The 20,555-nt window shown below is 42.5% G+C and overlaps 2 pseudogenes; both read left to right on the top strand.

Moving 5' to 3' along the window:
* The first annotated feature begins 2,158 nt into the window (after positions 1-2,158).
* Positions 2,159-3,173, top strand: LOC116922138 (annotated as a pseudogene).
* Positions 3,174-16,712: 13,539 nt separating this feature from the next.
* LOC116920647 lies at positions 16,713-18,663 on the top strand (annotated as a pseudogene).
* Positions 18,664-20,555: the final 1,892 nt, after the last annotated feature.

Genomic DNA, 20,555 nt, shown 5'->3' with positions numbered 1-20,555 from the left:
CCGTATTAAACTACGTGTCTGGGCAAATTTTCAATTCTGTTGGTGTTTTTCTTCATTTTATATATTTATTATTCGGTCGAAATTCAAATTTTTATGGTTCCCGCCGGTTTGTGATTGGCTGCAAATTGGGCAGAATTATCGCGGGTAAACTGGGGAACTTTTCGTTTTCATTTATTTCTTATTCGATTCGCCGTATTAAACTACGTGTCTGAGCAGAATTTTCAATCTGTTGGTGTTTGTGTTCATTTTATAACTTTTATTTCGTGTTTGACTGTTTGTTTACAAATATCGTAGGCGGCTGTCGTTTGTCATTTGTTCTGGATGCTGTCATGCAGAGAAATGCGACTTTTGGATACACCAACGGTTCGGCCAACGCAGCCCCACATAAATCTCGAAGGCCGACACCCAGTGGCGTTTTTCCCTGAGAGATTTTACTTTGGTAAAGATGGAAGGCTATGTCGTGTTTATGGGCCCCAAACTGTTTATTGTTTCCCTGGGGGTTCCAGCCGTTCTGTGATTGGCTGAAATTGGGCAGAATTATCGCGTGTAAACTAGGGATCTTTTCGTTTTCGTTTATTTTTTATTCGATTCGCCGTATTAAACTACGTGGCTGGGCAAATTTTCAATTCTGTTGGTGTTTTTCTTCATTTTATATATTTATTACTCGGTCGAAATTCAAATTTTTATGGTTCCCGCCGGTTTGTGATTGGCTGCAAATAGAGTTGGCTAACGTCCGAAGTTGCCAGTTCGATGAAATTGTGAAAAAAAAATTGGACACGAACTAGTAACAGTTCTTGCATGGCGGCTTACGGAGTTTCGCCCGTTGTAGTTTTAGTTTTAATTTTTTCCATTGAAATTATCTTCCGTTCCATTCATAATTGGATCACGAAATTCCTTCGTTATCAGGTAATCTTGTAATTTTTATTTGACCTCGATATAGACTGTACTTTATTTATTATTAATTTTTTTGTAGACGTGTTTAATTTCTGTAGCAGACAAAAATGGATGTTGTAGAGGAAACTGGCGGGCTGATAAGGGAGCCCATAATAACAATCTGTGAATTAAGTGACTATGCACAGGGACTTGATGAAAAAGACAAACGACAGTATGTAGAACCCACCCCGACACCCAGTGGCGTTTTCCGTAAACATTTTACGTGTTACTACGTATTATTACTATAAAATATATAATACTTATTATTCCTATATATTACGTCCTATATAAAAACGCCACTGGGTGTCGGCCTTCGAGATTTATGTGGGGCTGCGTGGGCCGGACCGTCGGTTGGTTGTCAAGTCAAAATTTTTCTGCATTACAGCTTAAAAAACAAATGACAAACGATCGCCGCCTACGACATTTGTAAACAAACACAAAATAAAAGTTTAAAATGAACAAAAACACCAACAGACTTGAAAATTTACCCAGACACGTAGTTTAATACGGCTAATCAACTGAAAAATAAATGAAAACGAAAAGTTCCCCAGTATACCCGCGATAATTCTGCCCAATTTGCAGCCAATCACAAACCGGCGGGAACCATAAAAATTTGAATTTCGACCGAGTAATAAATATATAAAATGAAGAAAAACACCAACAGAATTGAAAATTTGCCCAGCCACGTAGTTTAATACGGCGAATCGAATAAAAAATAAACGAAAACGAAAAGATCCCCAGTTTACACGCGATAATTCTGCCCAATTTCAGCCAATCACAGAACGGCTGGAACCCCCAGGGAAACAATAAACAGTTTGGGGCCCATAACCACGGCATAGCCTTCCATCTTTACCAAAGTAAAATCTCTCAGAGATTTTATATATCCCTACATTTTTAATCCTATATATCCTATATACTACGTGTAATATGTATGAATAACTTAACGTTATCCGTAAAAATATAAATATGGAATAGACAAATTTTACAGAAATGAATAGCCCTCATCAAGACTTATCCATTTCTGTTAAATTGCATGTCAATTGCTCGACCTCAACCTTGTGTTGACCTTTTTATTACCCAGCCTTTTAATGCAAAAAATGATAAAGAAAGAGAGTCGACCCATTAGGGTACCGCTCCCTTCTACATCAAACCTTTTTCAGCTCTTGAAAACACAGGTTAGACTTTGTAAGCTCTTAAGAAAAAAAAAAAGTTCAAAGTATTTAAGATGCCACGCTCATCCGATTCGGAAAGTACATCTGGGTCATCTAGTGCATCATCAGAAGACTCAAGGAGATCGAACCGAGGTTACAGAAGATCGGGCCGAGACTACAGGAGATCTGAAGCCGGGACTACAGGAGATCTGGTGCCGGGACCTCAAGCCAGGCCAGATAGGGAAGCAACGACCGTAGACGAAGCAGAAGCCCCACGCCTCAGCCTCAGCCACAGCCTCAGCCGCAGCCGCAGCCACAACCTCATCAGGACGTGGACTTTGATTTCATAGATCCGGAAGAGGTTCCCATCGCACCCGTCAGGAAACGCTCGAAAGAAGAAGCGGACGATTCAGCTTCAAGAAAATTCACAGTAAGCAGATCACGTAGCAAGAAATTTCGTAAAGCCATGTCTTTTTACCTCCAGCCGTCGGACGCAAGAGTGATACGCAAGTATTACGAGCCCAAATTTCAGAAACGGTCAGTGTCTCTCCACTGCCTTAAAATTGACCATTCCGTGGCCCGGAGAATGAAGGAGAAGAGAGGTCCGGAACTCACCAAGGTGGAACAGAAGGAGAACGCGCTGACGTCGATGCAATTCAAACTATTGGACATAGCACGCCCACTACTCTTCATCTCCGAGTCCCTAGCAGCCGACAAGACTGACGTGACCTGGACGTTCCAGATGCATGCAGCGATTCGATACGCCTACTTGGTCACGCATTCGCCAGCATCACAGCCAAACGACGGGAGAACGTTCTTAAGTTAACGGACCCAAGATTCGAGTCCCTCCTAAAAGAGCCCAAGCGTTTCGACCTAGACGAGAGTGAGGAACTTTTCGGTCGCTCATTTCTTCGTAGCATGGTGAAAGATGCAGACAACGAAACCAAGCTAAGAATCGTGAATCGGGCTAGCAATTCCGGACAGAAACAATCCGGCCACTCCGGTCCTTCGGGTAGCAGCCATCATCATGGTCGTGGGTGCCAGTCAGCGAGCTCAAACTTCCCGTCGGGTACCAGCAGAGGAGGTTTCAGCAACAACTTTTCCGGAAAAGGGTATGTCCATCCATCTGCTTCTCTTGTTAACGATTCGGACTTTGTTGGTGGTCGGGTTCGTTTTAGCGCTGATTTTTGGCCCACGCTTACGAAGGATCAATGGGTTATTCGTTCGGTATCAGAAGGGGTCCGTATTCCATTTATTTCAATTCCTTAAATCCCTTTCACCCAATCTAATATCGGCATGAGCGCGGAGCTTGAGGCTATCTGTGATGCAGAAGTTCAATCCCTCCTTAAAAACAATGTGATTGAAATCGTTACGGAAACCGAGCTCTGTTTTGTAAGTGGCCTTTTCGTAATCACAAAGAACGGGCGGTTACCGCCCCATTGTCAATATGAAAGGTCTCAATATATATATTGAATACCATCATTTTAAAATGGAGAAGGTTCAGATTCTGAAGGACACTATACGCCCACTCGATTTTTTCACTAAGATAGATCTAAAGGACGCTTACCTTACCGTCCCCGTTTTTTACGAACACAAAAAATTTCTTCAGATTAGGTGGAAAGGGGTTTTGTACCAATTTACCTGCCTCTGCTTTGGGCTAGCTTCGGCGCCCTGGGCGTTCACTAAACTTTTGAAGCCGGTTGTAGCTTTTTGTAGGAAACGCGGGTTACGCCTAATTATTTATTTGGACGATTTCTTAATTTTAAATGAAAGCAAGAGTAGGGCAGAGAAGGATTTCGAGCTAGTGGTATCTATTTTGGAGCGTTGTGATTTCCTAGTTCACCACGAAAAATCAGTCGGGGTGGCGTCTCGGAAAATCGAATATCATGGTCTGATTGTGGAGTCACATTTCTATCGTTATCACTCCTGGAGGAGAAAGTTGCAAGTATTGTTAGCCTATGTAAAATTGCTCTCAAAGCTACTCATGTATCCTTTCGTGATATTGCCAAGCTAATAGGCAATTTCGCTTGGGCCATTCAGGCTATTCCGTTTGCACAGGCCCATTATAGGTCATTGCAACAGGTTTACATTTCCGAGTCAGAAAAAAGTCGCGAAGACTTACAGATCAAAGTTTTTCTCAGCGCAGAGGCCAAGGATGATTTGCTTTGGTGGGTCCGCAACGTAGCGATAGCAAATGGGAAACCAATGACAGCCGTGGAGCCAGATCTGATTTTATTTTCCGATGCCTGTTTAATCGGGTGGGGTGCGGTACTAAACAGCAGTAAGGCCCGAGGTCAATGGACCTCTCGTGATTCGAACAAGCACATCAACGAGCTCGAGCTCATGGCAGCTCTTCACACCCTAGAATCGTTAGCCAGCGGGGCAACGAAAATCTCAATCCGCATAATGATGGACAATGTGACGGCTGTCAATTATGTCAACAAAGCATTTGGAACCAAGTCTGCAAGGCTCAACAACATTAGTCAGAGAATAATATCTTTCTGTGAAATCCGCTCTATTTCATTGCATGCAGTCTATCTACCGGGAGCGATGAATCACGAGGCGGATTTTCAGTCCAGAGCCCGCATGGACGCGAGCGACTGGATGCTCGACCAGGCAGTTTTTCGAGAATCAGTTGTCACTGGATTCTAAAGATAGATCTGTTTGCATCGGCCAAGGCGGTAGATGCTTTCAGCCTGGATTGGCATCAACTGCAGGCTTACGCCTTCCCGCCGTTTGCTCTGATCCAGCGATGCCTGGGGAATATCAGAAAAGATCAGGCCGAGCTAACCTTAGTAGAGCCGTATTGGCCAACGCAGCCCTGGTTCCCATCGCTGCTAGAACTAGGACGGAGTCATCAAATATCTTCTGGCCGCAGATCGTGCCTCCACATCTGCTACTTACCAAAGCGCATGGAACGCTTGGATTGACTGGTGTGTTAGGAGGAACCAGAATTCCCTGTCTCCTTCTTTAAACAAAGTTCTGGACTTCCTATGCAACCTAGCTGATCAAGGGAAGGCGTACAGGTCAGTGAACGTTTATTGGTTCATGCTGTCAGCGACCGTCGAAAAGATTGAGGGCTTCGATCTAGGTAAGCAACCGTTGGTGATAAGGTTGTTGAAAGGGATATTTACTTCAAACCCGCCGTCGGCTAAATGCAGAGGATTCTGGGATGTTAATTTGGTGATTGTATATCTTGAATCTCTTGGCCCTAACGGCAACTTATCTTTCAAATAGCTACCTTTAAAGTTAACAGTTCTCCTGCCTCTAACCTCCCTGTGTAGGATTTCGGAGTTGGCAGCTATCGAGCATGATTCCATCGTGGTGAGTAATTTAGGTGTGAAATTTACGCTGTCCAAATTGCGTAAAAATCAGAAAAAGGGACCTCTTCAGTCCTTTGCGCTCGCCCGAATAATCCGGAATATCTCGCGTGTCCATTAGCCTGCATGTCCACTTACTTGATTGAATCTTTTGACTTCAGAAGCCACGTTTTTGGCAAAACGCTTCTTTTAGGCCTAAATACCCCTCACAAATCGGTTGGGGCATCCACGATCACCCGCTGGGTCAAGGAAGTCTTGACAAACTCCAGAATTGATGTAAATATGTTTTCGGCGCATTCGACTAGAGGGGCCGCAGCCTCTAAAGCATTTGCATCCGGAATTCCGGTGGAGCATATACTAAAAGCCGGAAATTGGGCTACAGAGTCCGTCTTTTCGAAACACTATCAGCGCCCGGTTGTCGAGCCAGAACCGGACGGACTGGCAATAGTCAACTGATGCTTTAAAATCACAAGGTTGAGATCGAGCAATTGACATGCAATTATACAATTGCTCGAGGTCGCGTAGCGACCGAAGAGCAGTTAGGAAAGTATGTCAATAAAGAGAAGACCTCAACCTTGTCGGTCTTCCCCGCCCTGCCCAACCCAATTTACTTATATCTATCTAATTTTTTCCCCAGGTGCGGTGGATCCTTCAACCGAAAATATTCCGGTAGAAGCAAAGATCAGTCCAACAGAGGAAACAGATTCAAAACCGGAAAATGGAACTCATAAATTTTTTGTGTATTCCTGGTGAAAAAGGCCTGATGTAGAAAGGGGCGGTACCCTAGCGGGTAGACTCTCTTTCTTTGCCATTTTTTACGTTAAAAGGCTGGGTAATAAAAGGGTCAACACAAGGTTAAGGTCTTCTCTTTATTGACATACAATCCTAACTGCTCTTCGGTCGCTACGCGACCTCGGTGCGGCAAACAAAAAAGTTTTAAAAAGAATGAAATTTTTCACTTACATCTATTAGGTCCAGTATATCTATAGAACGCAAAACTAAAAAAAAATTCTTGTCTTTAACTTTTTTGTTTATGAATATTTTTTCATAACTTTTACATAAATGGATAGCCCTCACCGAGAACTATCTATTTCTGTAAAATTTATTGATTTCGGGCTTATAGTTTCCCCGATAATAATTTTTGAAATTTCGTGTATGACTGGAAGGAGAGGATTACCCATTAAAACCGCACCAACCTGCCCTAAAAATGGCTAATCGGTTTACCACTCGAGTAATTACTTTTTAAGCAATTATTTTACAAAAATGGATAGAGATTATCAAGAGCTATCCATTTCGGTAATTTTTATAAAGTTTTGACCAATTGTTTTCCCGATTATGATTTTTATTGGGCAGGAAATTCCCTGAGACCCGTCAAACCACACCGAACTACAAAAAAAATAGCCAATTGGTTTACTACTCAAGTTTATGCTTTTAAAGCAACAATTTAACAGAAATGGATACGTCTTGTTGAGGGCTCTCCATTTCTGTAAAATTTGTCTATTCCATATTTATATTTTTACGGATAACGTTAAGTTATTAATACATATTATACGTAGTATATTGGATATACAGTCATGCGTGCAAGTTTCTTTAGCAGGCAAATGGGTCTATATCCTTTCATTTTGTTTGGACGGAAGGGATACTAGGTGCCTACCATACCCTCGTTTTCTTTCCATTCTTCTCTTCCTCTACGTTTCAGTCAATTTTCCTACTTTTAATGATGCATCATTTTCGCGGGTTGCAAAGAAAGAGAAATAGGAATAGCATAATAGTCCGGTCGGGCTAGCAAAAAGTGTATGTTGAACCCCAAACCAATTGTAATAAGTGGTTTTTTACATGAGCTGTGTTTATATCCCTTTGATCTATGCCCTGTTAAAAAGCTCCCGAAAAATATTAATATTTAGTGTACTTATTTTAATTTTTAAAATATGCGTGTATTTGTGATTCGATTAAAACTATTAAAATACAAGAAAATAGAAATTTGAAAAAATGAACTTTGTTAGTTATTCCCTCATTTATATTCAGGATAAATTTTGTTTACATAACCTTAAAAGTGTGAAATTCACAGCCACTTTTAGCTGGTCACCTCCTTTTTTTCCCCCTTAAAAACGCGTCCGTGTTTAACACGGCTCTTATGTAAAAATCATGACAACGAAAATCGTTGCCGATAATGAACTAGAGTTCGCTCCTCATCCATTAAGGTCTCATTTTAATCGGCGGTTTATCCTTTACCACCCCAATAAATGATTTCCGGGAGCTAGTTTTACTTTTCAAGTTATTTCATGATATATAAACCCAATTTTCCCCAAATTTTCTTATTACACGTTCTAGTTTCCGCCACACCCGCAGTGAGCGCTGTGGCGTTCTGTTATATTGTTTAAATTTATATCCAACAGTGGCCCTCCAGTGGCGGAAACTAAAAGTGGCTGTGAATTTCACACTTTTAAGGTTATGTAACCAAAATTTATCCTGAATATAAATGAGGGAATAACTAACAAAGTTCATTTTTTCAAATTTCTCTTTTCTTGTATTTTAATAGTTTTAATCGAATCACAAAAACACGCATATTTTAAAAATAAAATAAGTACACTAAATATTAATATTTTTCGGGAGCTTTTTAACAGGGCATAGATCAAAGGGATATAAACACAGCTCATGTAAAAAACAACTTATTACAATTTGTTTGGGGTTAAAACCTAGCCCGACCGGACTATAAAGGGGTACGGTAGGCACCAAACTATCCCCTCCATCAAAAAGAAATAGAAGGATATAGACCCATTTGCCTGCTACAGAAACTTCCACGCATGACTGTATAGGATGTAAAAATATAGGGATATATATAACATATAGGAATAATAATTATTATATATTTTATAGTAATAATACGTAGTAACACGTAAACTGTTTACGGATTAAATGTGAAGTATGTCTTGGCTAGATGGTGAAGTATTGAATCGTTAAAAGACCGGAAAAGAATCGATTCTTCGGAAGGCCCTATCCTTTAGCATTGGCGTATTTATCGTCTGCACGTTAAGACGCCGTCTCAGAGAACTTGTTGTGCGAACTCCCCGATGTTCATCATAATAATCGATTTCGACTCAATCGATTATGTTTTTACGTCGATTGATTGACTGTAATCGGAGGTGTATCCCCGATTAGGCACCCCGATACAACCCCGATTGAGATCGGGGTTCAAAAATTTTCACCCCGAACCCCGAACGCCCCGCCCAGAGCCCCGAATTTCGAAACCTGATTGGCAAAATGTGTCCCCATTATGGTCGGGGCCGTTCCCTACATGAAGTACAGTATCCTGCACAAAAATCCGAACACCGATTTAATTATTTAAAGCCACCTATTGGCAGAGTAGCGTTTTTTTTTTTTTTTTTTAAGAGGGAGGGTAGACGGGATGATTGACATGACAGACAGGGCAGGGTTGGGTAAGTCTAGATATTAAAAAATGCCTTAAGGTATTACGCTTTAAGGCAAGTTACAGGTCAGAACATTTTTGCAACCCCCAGGGTGGTGTGTTTTTTTAAACGACAGTTGGAAATTTAGGGCTTGGGCTTGGTAATGTTGCTTACCGAAACAATTTAGCTTATATTCCAGCTGCCTGTGAATGTTTACGTTGTTGTCAATGGCGTAGGGTTAGCCTTTCTAAATGTGATGCTGGAGATCTGTGTTCGATTCCAGATGAAGTGATCCATTATTGTGGTTACCTTACGAGAAATTCTCGTTCATATTTAAAACAATTTTACATCGAGCAATATGCGCTTTTTTTGTTTATTAAATAACTTAAAAAATAATAATTCACTTCGTTCTAAAAAAATTAATATTCCAATCATATTCGAATGAAGAATATTATAATGATACGAAATATTTCGCATTTCCTTATGGAGAATCGGACACTGATCTACGGCGTCACAATCAGAGGCTCTACACATATGCCATCAGTATCGACATAATTGTGCACAGGCAGCTATCTAATTTATTTTGGGTAAGGAATATTACACAGCCTAAATCCAACATTTCCAATTGTCGTAAAAAAAAACACACCACCCTGGGGGTTGCAAAAATGTCCTGACCTGTTACTTGCCTTAAAGCGTGATACCTTAAGGCATAAAAAAAACTTTTTCTAGACTTACCCAACCCTGCCCTATGTGTCCATCACCCCGTCTACCCTACCTCTTAAAGAAAAACAAACCAAAACCCTTTACCCCGCCAATAGGTGGCTTTAAAAAATTAAATCGGTGTTCGGATTTTTGTGCAGGATACTGTACTCCAGGAATAGTAACAGGGGTCCCTTTTGCATTGTAGAGCTTTGAGCTACGCATGTTAAGCTCCATAGCTGGCGTTGTGTCTGTTTGGTCTGGAATTTGAAGGAAGAGAATAGGGGGATACAAAGGTAGTCATTTTGAATTTCGTCTGCTGGTTTTGTAGAGTTAGTCTGCTGTTGGCCACAAAAAAAGCACTGGCGATGCCCTTACCAATGTTGTTTTTCTTGCTGGCACTGCTGTGGTTTATAACAACAGTAGACGAGCTCTACAAAGCCTTAAACAGTGCATTGGATTTGGGGCCATCAAATCACTCAAATCCAGATCAAATTCGAAAACTTCGAGGATTTTGATTGGATTTTCGATTTTGGGAAAAGGAAGTGATTTGATTTGGATTTGACGCAAATTGTCGGAAAAATCAAATCAATTTCAAATTCCAAATCCAAATAATTAAGATTAACTAAATCAATGACCACCAAAGGGCAAAGCGCAGAGGCGAAAGGTCCAATTTCGCTGACACTTTCAGTTCGGCAGTTGTTTTCTTATTCCATCCTACTTGTCATGTCTCATTGGTCATTTTCCCCATTTTACAACTTCTTCCTTCTTTCAATACGCGAGTGTTTGTAACCAGCCACGATTGTGTGTAACATTGAATATATCGTTAACTAGGTGGTTTATTAAAATACATTATATATAGTACTATACTATAATTTTCTCTGCAGGTATAAAATATTTAATTCATATTTCTATTTCCTACTCGGTTTTATATGTTCTCCTTTTCATTAGATTGGCACTACTTAAACGTGATTGTGGCAACTTTTCTGTCCATATCTGATATCTCTCAACTCATTGAAAAATTCAAAGATAATCAAAAGGTAGTATAAGTCCATTTAGGCTAAAAGTGTATAAATTCTGTTTATACTCCATGTTCCAAAGCCTAATAACAGTAATACGTTTTCCTTTGTAGATAAGTTCTAGTTAGGTCTGCAAGTTATGTTTCTTTCTGTTAGGAGTAACACATGAGTGTTACGATAATGTCTAGCCACGTGAGGTGGGCTTGTACATGCCAGCGCTTTGTCATTGTGTGGGGCTGTTTAACATGCATAGAATTATATAATGTATAGTACCTGGTAACTCTATAGATGTGTAAATAATTGTTCCTTACAATTGATTCAATCTGTGGGGATCAAGAGTGCTCTGTATTACAGTCACTAGAAGACAGTAGCGAAGAAGACCAAAGACACTGTTTAGCAGAACCTAAAGAGAGGCCAATGCGTTCCACGGAATGGTTGCACTAGTCCCCAACACTCCGCCTCAAACATACCGTGAGATAATCACATAACAAAATTAAAGAGTCGAAGTGCTGAGAGAAAGACATCTATAAGGGCGTAGTACAAACACGATATGGAGCATGGAGGGATTTACTAAACGACAGCTGTTAGTCCTGGATGAGATGGACTACTCCGGCACTGGAAGAACTCCCAGCTCTGCGCGCAGACGGGAGAAACGCGGCTCGGGCAGTGCCTTGGTGAATGTGTCAGCTAATTGATTCTCGGATGTGATGTACTCCATTTTGATTGCTCCTGCTTTCTCTTGGCTGCGGATGAAGTGATAGCGGACCGCTATGTGCTTCGTTTTCTGTCTCTGGTGAGGGTGTTTGATTAGCTGAATCGCGCTTTGGTTGTCGCACATGATGAGAGTCGGCCCGCTTTTCTTCTGTGAGAGGTCCGGTAAGATGCTCCGAAGCCAGACGGCCGATTTGCAAGTTTCATTGGAAGCAACAAACTCAGCCTCTGTCGTCGACTGTGAGATGCAATCTTGTCGTCGGCTGAACCAGGTCACCGCACCGCCGTTGAGGATGAAGACACTTCCGGAAGTGGAGCGTCGTTCATCTGGGCAACCGGCGTAGTCCGCATCGGTGTATCCAGTGATGGTGCCTGGATTTGATCCGTTGATCGGATGCCGTAGTTAACTGTTCCACGGAGGTAAGAAATCACGCGACGAACTGCTTTCCAATGGGATGAGTCGTGTCTTTCGACGAATCGAGACACCTGTCCGACGGCGTAGGAAATGTCCGGTCTTGTCATCAGCGCCAGGTAGAGTAGACTGCCGACCGCTTGTCTGTAAAGGTCAATACCTGTGCTCTCTGCCTGCTCCCCCTGCGCTGATGGAAGAGTGAGGTGCATGTTGGGTTCGGCTGGTGTCGCCTTAGGGTGACAAGTTGACATGTGAAATCGATGGATGATTTTCGACGTGTAGCGCGACTGGGTGAGGTACAGTTCTCGTTGGAGTCTTTTTCTTGTGATGTCCACTCCCACAAAACGGCCTGGCGTGTAGGATCGGATCTCGAATTCTTCTTTGAGAGCCTCCAGGAGGTCCGTGATGGATGATGGTTGATTACTGGCGATTATCCCGTCATCCACGTAGATGACTAGGAAGGTGGTCTCGTTTTCTCGTTTACGAACGAAGAGGCAAGGGTCGGCATTACTCTGCTTGAACTCCTGTTGATGAAGGAAAGCACTGAATCGCGCGCTCCAGACGTGGGATGCCTGCTTCAGACCGTAGATGGACCTTTTTAGGCGGCACACCTCCGTCTCGTGGCCGGCCACAACAAATCCCTCCGGTTGCTCGAGGTAAATTTCCTCTTCAAGGTCGCCATACAGAAATGCGGTCTTTACGTCGAGCTGTACCATTTCCAGGTCCAGTGCGGCGACGGTTGACATCAGGATGCGGAACGTGTCGTGGGATACGACTGCTGCATACGTCTCATTGTAGTCGATGCCGAGCCGTTGACTGTAACCACATGCTACGAAACGTGCCTTGTAGCGCGGGTCTTCTCCATTGGCAGCTGGTTTGTATTTGAAGGTCCAGCGACCCTTGATTGCTCGCCGTCCATGAGGGAGTGACGTCAAGATCCATGTGTCATTCTTCATGAGCGACTCGTACTCGTCCATCATCCCTGTTTTCCACTTGTTCGCATCTGGGCAGCAGATAGCATCACGGTATTGATCTGGCTCGTACGGTTCGTCGGGATCGTCTTGGTGATCGGCGGTTAGCATGGCGGCCCATTCCCGCCTAGGAATTCGGCCGCGAAGAGATCTGCGAAGTGGCTCCCTCTGATCAGGATCGACCGTGTCTGAAGCCGAATTTACCGTGGAATTTGGTTGTGCGGGGCCTGAAGAAACGTCGGCTACTGATTGGACCGGGTCGTTATAGTTGGGCTGCTCGAGATTGATGGATGATTCACCAGGGACGTCCACGAGTCGGTGTTGTTCGTAGAACTTGGCGTCGCGGCTAATCTTGATTGAATGTCCTACTGGATCCCAAAAACGATAGGCCTTTTTCGTCTCGCAGTAGCCGACGAAGACGCATCGCAGGCTCTTGGTATCCAATTTCCTCCTTTCTGGCTCCGGAATGTGGACGAACGCAATTGAGCCGAAAACGCGTAAATGAGTCACGTCCGGTCGTTCCTTGTGCCAGCGTTCAAAAGGGGTGACCGTTGAGGCCTTACAGAGCACTCTATTCCGAGTGTAGACGACACAGGAAGCTGCCTCTGCCCAGAGGTGAATCGGTAGGTGAGAGTATTTGATGAGGCTTTCAGTTTTGCTGGAGATCTTGTCGGAAGATTTGAAGGGCTCATCTTGATCGTGAGAGTCGTAGAGGTAGCTGCGAGCGCCTTCAGTGACTGTTCGAATTGAACGTTCGGAGACTCCGTCTTGTTGAGGTGTGTGCGGAGCACTGCTTTCGTGTCTGATGCCCTTTTTGTTGAGCCATGCGGCGAACTCGTTGCTGTTCCATTCTCCTCCGCCGTCGGTGCGTAGGACACGAACTAAGTTTCCGGTCTCACCGCGGACGACGTTGATTAATTCCATGAAGCATTGAGCCGCTTCAGATTTCTGTTTCAGAAAACGAATGAAACGGTAGCCGCTGAAGTCGTCGACGAAGATGACGTAGTACAGCATGCCTCTCGACGTTGCCTTCTGCATTGGTCCACATAGATCGGAGTGGATCAGTTCACCGGCGTACGTCGCTCGTTTGCGGCCAGCTGGAAAGGGAAGTCGATGGCTCTTTCCGTACTCACAACCCAAACATGGATCGGTTGGGATGTCTTTGCTGACGACGTCTAAACCGTGGACTGCTCCATCAGATGCCATTCGAAGGATGTTCTTGTACCCGGTGTGAGCGAGTCGTTTGTGCCAGGTGGCGAGGCTGGTGGACAAGGATGAAGGAAAGGCTCCGTCTAATTGCGGTTCGGAAGAACGCCTTGGGCTGATGGCCAACAGGTAAAGAGTTTTACCAACTCTCTCTCCAACCATTGTTAGTCCCTCTTCTTTGGAGGTGAACTCGACTCTAGACGCGGTGAAGGTTGCCGTCCATGCAGCATCAGTTGCAGCCGCAATCGAGAACAGATTCGTTTGTAAACCAGGAACGTAAAGCACGTCCTTTAAAGTAGCGGGTTTCAGCGAGTTGTTGATGTGGATCCAGATGTCAACGTCGCCAGTTCCCAAAACCGGATAGTTGGACGAGCCGATACCCTTGACTGACCAAGTGCCATTCTCCACGGGCGTGAAGTTGGATAGCGTCTCCTTTTGGTCGGTCATGTGGCGAGTGGCTCCAGAGTCAGCAAAGTAGTCACCGTTGCTTCGGGTGGCAAATCGAGAAGTGAATGAGATCATGCTGAAATCCTGTTCTAGAAGACGTGTGTCCATGTTGTTGGTGTCGTAGACGGCCATGGCTCCGTTGTCCTCTTTCTTGAGCTTTACTAAACCGGCCATTTCTTGCATTGCTCGCTGGTGTCGGGCTTTCGTTCGGCATGCGTCAGCTGTGTGGTTTGGCGTCGTAATTCGGTGACAGTATTCACATGCCACGCCTTCGGACTGTCGGTTTTCTTGCGAGCCCTGAAAGTGGTCTGATGGTTTCCATTTCTTGGGATTGCCTTGATTGGGATTGTGAGCGCCCCTCCTCTTCTTAAACAAGCCTCGGTTTGAGTGTGACGAAAAAGGGTTGACAGACTGCTGAGCAAAAAACGCTGCATCGGAGGAAGCTGAAGATGTGCTTGGAACCACCGTGGGAATCTTCCATCTGGCTTTCATTCTTTCTTCCTCGAGTAAGTCAGTAGTGATGGCTGCCAGAGTTTGAGATGTGGCGGGTGCATATCGCAGGTTCGATACGAAGCTTTGATATTCCTCAGGTAGTGTGCAGGTGATTTTGGTCACTATTTGTTGCTCAGTCTGTGGCATGCCCACGTCTTTCAGGCGCTGGGCGAGATTCTTGATCTCGCTGATATGGGTTTTCATGTCGTTGCCCGGCTTGTAGCTGTAGTGGTAATAGCTGGAGAGAAGGCTGTACTGATTGTTAGCAGCGTGCTCAACGTGCTGGGCTGATAGTGCTTCCCACATTTGATGAGCATTTGTGCAGCTGATAAGAAGTAATTGCTGATCCACCTTCACGGTGGATAGGATCAGGCCTCTGGCTTTGCAATCGCGTCTCTTCCAGTCAGCTATGGCAGCTGCGTTGGTGACGTGACCTGGCTGTGGTGGGTCACCACTGGCTGGTCCTCTTTCTTCAACTGGCTTGGTTGAGATACCGGTGACAATCTCTTCCAGGTTGTGCTCTTCAAGAAGGGTCCACAGTCCCAATTTCCAAAGTGGAAAATTTGTCCCATCGTATTGAGCGATATGGCTAACTTCTCTGGGAGTCGTTGAGCTCATTTTATGCTTTGGTTAGGTAGCGTGAAGCTGGGCCCATAACCTGTTAGGAGTAACACATGAGTGTTACGATAATGTCTAGCCACGTGAGGTGGGCTTGTACATGCCAGCGCTTTGTCATTGTGTGGGGCTGTTTAACATGCATAGAATTATATAATGTATAGTACCTGGTAACTCTATAGATGTGTAAATAATTGTTCCTTACAATTGATTCAATCTGTGGGGATCAAGAGTGCTCTGTATTACAGTCACTAGAAGACAGTAGCGAAGAAGACCAAAGACACTGTTTAGCAGAACCTAAAGAGAGGCCAATGCGTTCCACGGAATGGTTGCACTAGTCCCCAACACTTTCTGTTCACATGGTGTTACTGTGAGCCAATTTTAAATTTTGATTGCGACTTATTAGCCAGGTCTAGTTATGTAGTTCAGATGATTAAGGTAATACTTAAATAACTAATATTTTAGAAATCTGAATTCATCAATCGTTTTTAAACTGACATTTTAGAATGAGTACCAGAGGAAACCAAAACGGATCACGAGGTAGTGGTTGCTCACGAGGTGGTAGCTCACAAGGACGTGGAAGCTCAAGAGGACGTGGAAGCTCAGGCAGTGGGCATATCGTTCAATCTACAAATTTTAGCAATACTGCTCTTGCTCAAGGCATTTCTCTAGGAGTCGAAGAAGATGTCCTATTACGTCTATTAGCTGAAGAAGAAGATCACGAGCTATCTATTAATATGGAAACGGAAGATGTCCAGTCGGACCAAGAAACACAACTACCTTCCACGTCCAAGTTACCAGAATGTGCGCATTCCATCCCGATTTTTGAACAAAGCAAATGGCAAGAATGGAGGAAAAACTGTTCATCGGGTAAAGTACTTGCTAAGTGCAAGTTCTGCAGTTCTGGTGGCTCATCATTCCGGAAACAGAGACTCGTTTTCAAACTTTCTACGACATATCAAAAGGAATCACGTGGACGAATAAAGCAACATTTTCACCAAAGTGTCACCTAAACCAAGACTCAACCAATCATCGATGACAACGTTTGTTTTTAATCGAAAGAAAACTTCAAATGCCAAAAAAGAACAATGGGATAAATTGGTTACGTTAATGATCTGCAAGGACAACCTACCCTTCACAATTTTACAGCAAAAGGGGTTTCGAAACTTAATGGCCGCTGCAGTTCCCGATTATAAACTTCCTTGTTACCAAAGAATGCGAGACACTTTAATTCCTAATCTTTACGAGGAGGTTGCAGCAGCAGTAAAAAAACGTCTTGCCTCATCACCTGCATGTTCGGTAATGATGGATTTGTGGTCTTCGAATGCAATGGAGGGATTCTTGGGAGTATTATGTTCCGCAGTGACTTGTGACTATGTACTATTCACAGCATTCCTTGCCCTACGGGAGATGCCAAAGAATCTTACGGCAGCTGCTGTCTTTGCAGAATATGAGTCGTTCATTGAAGATTGGGAAATCAATAAAAAGGTAAATGTTTCAAAAATCAAATCCTTCTGCTAACTGAATCTATTTTTATTGCTTCTGGTTTTCACAGGTAATACAGTGTGTTACAGATAATGCCCGGAACATGGTAGCTGCTTTAAGGCTTCAGCTTCCTACCTTTGTGAACGAGACGGAAGAGGAGTTGGTAGAAATTGAAATTGAAGCCAGAATAAATGTTCCAAATTATCTACTGATGCCCGAGTTTGCGGAATTTATTGGCGAAGCAGATAACGACGACGGAGGAAACAATCCATCGGGATTTCGAAGATCATTTGGCCTTTGACCTGGATTTAGATACGTTACTCAACGATAACAGTTGGAGATATAATGAAACTGGATACAACATTACGGCTTCTGATCACGCAAGATGTTTGCCCCATCACATCCAACTAGCCATCAAAGACGGACTTCTGGTCCTTGAGGACGGTTATTTTATTTTTCTTTGATTCTGTAAGGGACGACCAGCCGCGTTCCTTACATCCCTTTCTCCTTTCCCACGCTTACAACCCTTTTCCCCTCTTCCGCCGATAGGTCATCTACCGATGGCTCCGGCCTTCAATCTCCCTTCTGACTGGCCTTCAAACGTGTGAATTCTTCACATAGGTGTTACATTTATACGCAAAGTATTAATTCCCTTTGTGACACCTCACCCTAAGTGACCTTGCTCCGTCGTATAAAGGTTGCCCTTTTCCCCGATTGTCAGTCAGCATTGTGTCAGTCTTGAGTCAGTCTTGTGTCAGTCTTGTGCCAGTCATGTTTCAGTCACCTTTCGTTCATCTTTGAGTCTCTTTTGCAGTCTTCACCAGTTCACCCTGCAGTCGTCTTCAGTCAAGTCTCCTTTAGTTTTCTGCAGTCTTCGTCAGTAAGTCTCTTTTAATCGGGCTCGTCTTGTTAACTGTTATCTCGGTCTTTATCAAAAACGTTGTGCAACAGTAAACTCATCATCATCACACACAACTATTCCCCATATTCAATATTAAAAGTAAGGAAAACTAGAAAACCATTCCCCATCCTTACAATTCTTTTTCTCATTAAAGGTTTATTTAATCAGAAAGTTGCCAAAGACTAATTGAATCTTCTAGGGAAGATTGTTGGTGGTATTAGAAGAAGTGTTGTGGACACGAAGACGTTATTGAATTGTGTTGGTTTCAAAATTCCAATGTGAAATCAAACCCGCTGGAGTTCGCAATATGGGATGATAAAGGGTTCATTGGAAGCCATAGAAAAGGATCCCAGCATACAATCAAAACTTAACAGCTGTGCTGTTCACGGTTCTCTTACAGCCATACAAATAAAGTGTTTGCGTGAGCTCATCATTTTGCTTGGACCATTTAAACTGGCAACGGATGCATTTAAGAAAGAACACGAAACGTTCGGACTGGTAATACCATTCTGCCTAGATCTAGTAAACAAGTGTAGCCTGGATCCTGAAGTAAATCCTGATGCTCGATCCATCATATCATGTAAAACAGAGGCCAAAGCTCTCCAAAAGTCCGTCAAGGCTAGACTGAGTTACGTTCTTAATGATTCACTCTATTTAATTGGTAAGTGTTAAACTTTTGACTGGGATTAGTTTAATTATTTCATGTTCTTCGCAAATATTTGTAATAATTATTTCTTATGAATAGGATCAATACTAGACCCTCGCATCAAGACATCGTTCATAAAAGCTAGTGGTCTCGACGAGAAAGCTGTTCTCAAAGCAGTCTCAGATGTCATTTTGTCCCGCTATCCAATAACGTGTAGGAAGAAATTTCAAACTTCATTGAAATGTTAACTGAATTTACATTTCCCTGGAAGTGATTTAATGGACTAATTTGTACTTTATTTATAGTTAAGGTGAGAGGAAAGTGAGAGTTCTACCAATGAAAGACGTCAGAATTCACTGGACTCTCAAGAGACTTCAGCGGCTGCGAAGCAAAGTAAATTTAATCGCCCTATGTTGTCCTCGGTTTTGCCTCAATCACAACCTCAGTTTCATGGTGCTAGAGAGAAAGTATTGGAGGAATTTCAAAAATATCTTGCCGAACCCGTGATTGTTAACGACTCAGGAGAATTTGATTTGTCTTATAGTCCTCTGCTATTCTGGAAACTAAAGGCGCACAGATTCTCAGCTCTTTCCCTCATAGCTAGAGACGTGATGGGCGTTCCAGCGTCATCAAGTAATATTGAGTGTGGCTTCAGCACGGCTGTTGATATTAAATCAGCAAAACGGAATGGAATCAAAGCTGGCCTTTTTCAAATGTTGTTGTTTATAAAAAAAGAACTGTCATTTCCTTTCATAATCATTTGCCATTACTACATGGCTGTCACTGTCACTTATCCCAATCTAGTTTGGTTGATATTTTCTTGTGGGTTGGTGCCACCTGTTAACCTTTTTTTTGTTTTGTTTTTTCATTGAAATAAGTAGATAGGTTCCACTTAAAACAGAAGACTTTAAATAGTAAGTTTTGTAGTGTCAGTTGAATAAAGTACTCAGAATAAACAAGTTTGTTTCTTACTTTGGTTTATTATTTTGATTGGGATTTGATTTGGATTTGATTTAATTGAAGTATTTGACAAAAATCAAATCAATTTATGATTGATTTGGATTTGACTCTTTTTCCATTTAACTTGATTTGAAATTCTTAGATTTTTAAAAAAATGATTTGATTTGGATTTGAAAATCGTTGAAATGAATTTGTCAAATCCGGCAAAATTTACCAAATCCAATCCACTGCTAACCACTTTAGAAATTATTCAACTATAAAAAATAATCCCATAAGAGACCCTGTTAAAAAAGGGTGTGGTTTTCCTAAGATGGCGGATAGCAACATTGCCGGACTACAGGAATCCTGCTATCCACGTTCTGCAAGAGGTCTATTGAAAGAGTAACCCAATTTTCCATTTTCTGTTTAGGTCGGTGCGGTTTAGCCGGTATCCGGTAATCCCCACCCCTTAATAATAAGTAATATTTAAATAATGTTTTGCGGGAAAACGGAAAACTCTAAGACCAAAAATAATAAATTTTACACAAATGGATAGCTTTTATTTAAAGAGCTATCCATTTCTGTAAATTCATAAACAAAAATATTTTGGACAAGAAGTTTATTGTAGTTTTTGCGCTTAAGAGATATACTCGATCCTATAGACTTAAGTAACAATTTTCTTTGTTTTTTTAAATTTTTTTGTGTATGAATATTTTTTCATAAATTATATAGAAATAGAAAGTGCTTATCAAGAGCTATCCATTTCTATAAAATGTATTTATTTTTGTCTTATAGTTTCTCCGCAAAAAAATATTTTAATTTCACGTATTACTTGGAGATGGGGGATACCTTAGACCCGCTAAACCACACCGACCTACCTGAAAAGTGGCGAAGCGGTTTACTTCTCCAATAAGTACTTTTTAAGCAATATTTTTACAGAAATGGATAGATCTTATCAAGATGTATCCTTTCGTATAATTGTTAAAACTTTTGAAGAACTAAAGTTAAAGAGAGTTTCAGAAATAAGGTCTTAGTCTAATTAAGCCAAAAAGGGTAAGAAGGGGCTTCGCTTGGCGTTTCGTTACATCACTCCCCGTTATACCAGATTGCGTCCCGCAATCCAAAAGAAAATTCAGAGACCTGCCAATTGGATGCTCCTTGGTTGGTAAACCGATCTAGGTGGAGGACGTGTGGATTTACA

This window comes from Daphnia magna, linkage group LG4 (genome assembly GCF_020631705.1).
Source record: "Daphnia magna isolate NIES linkage group LG4, ASM2063170v1.1, whole genome shotgun sequence".
NCBI classification, from domain to species: Eukaryota; Metazoa; Arthropoda; class Branchiopoda; order Diplostraca; family Daphniidae; genus Daphnia; species Daphnia magna.
Note: the sequence above shows the minus strand (reverse complement) of the source record. Positions and strands in the feature narration are given on the sequence as shown.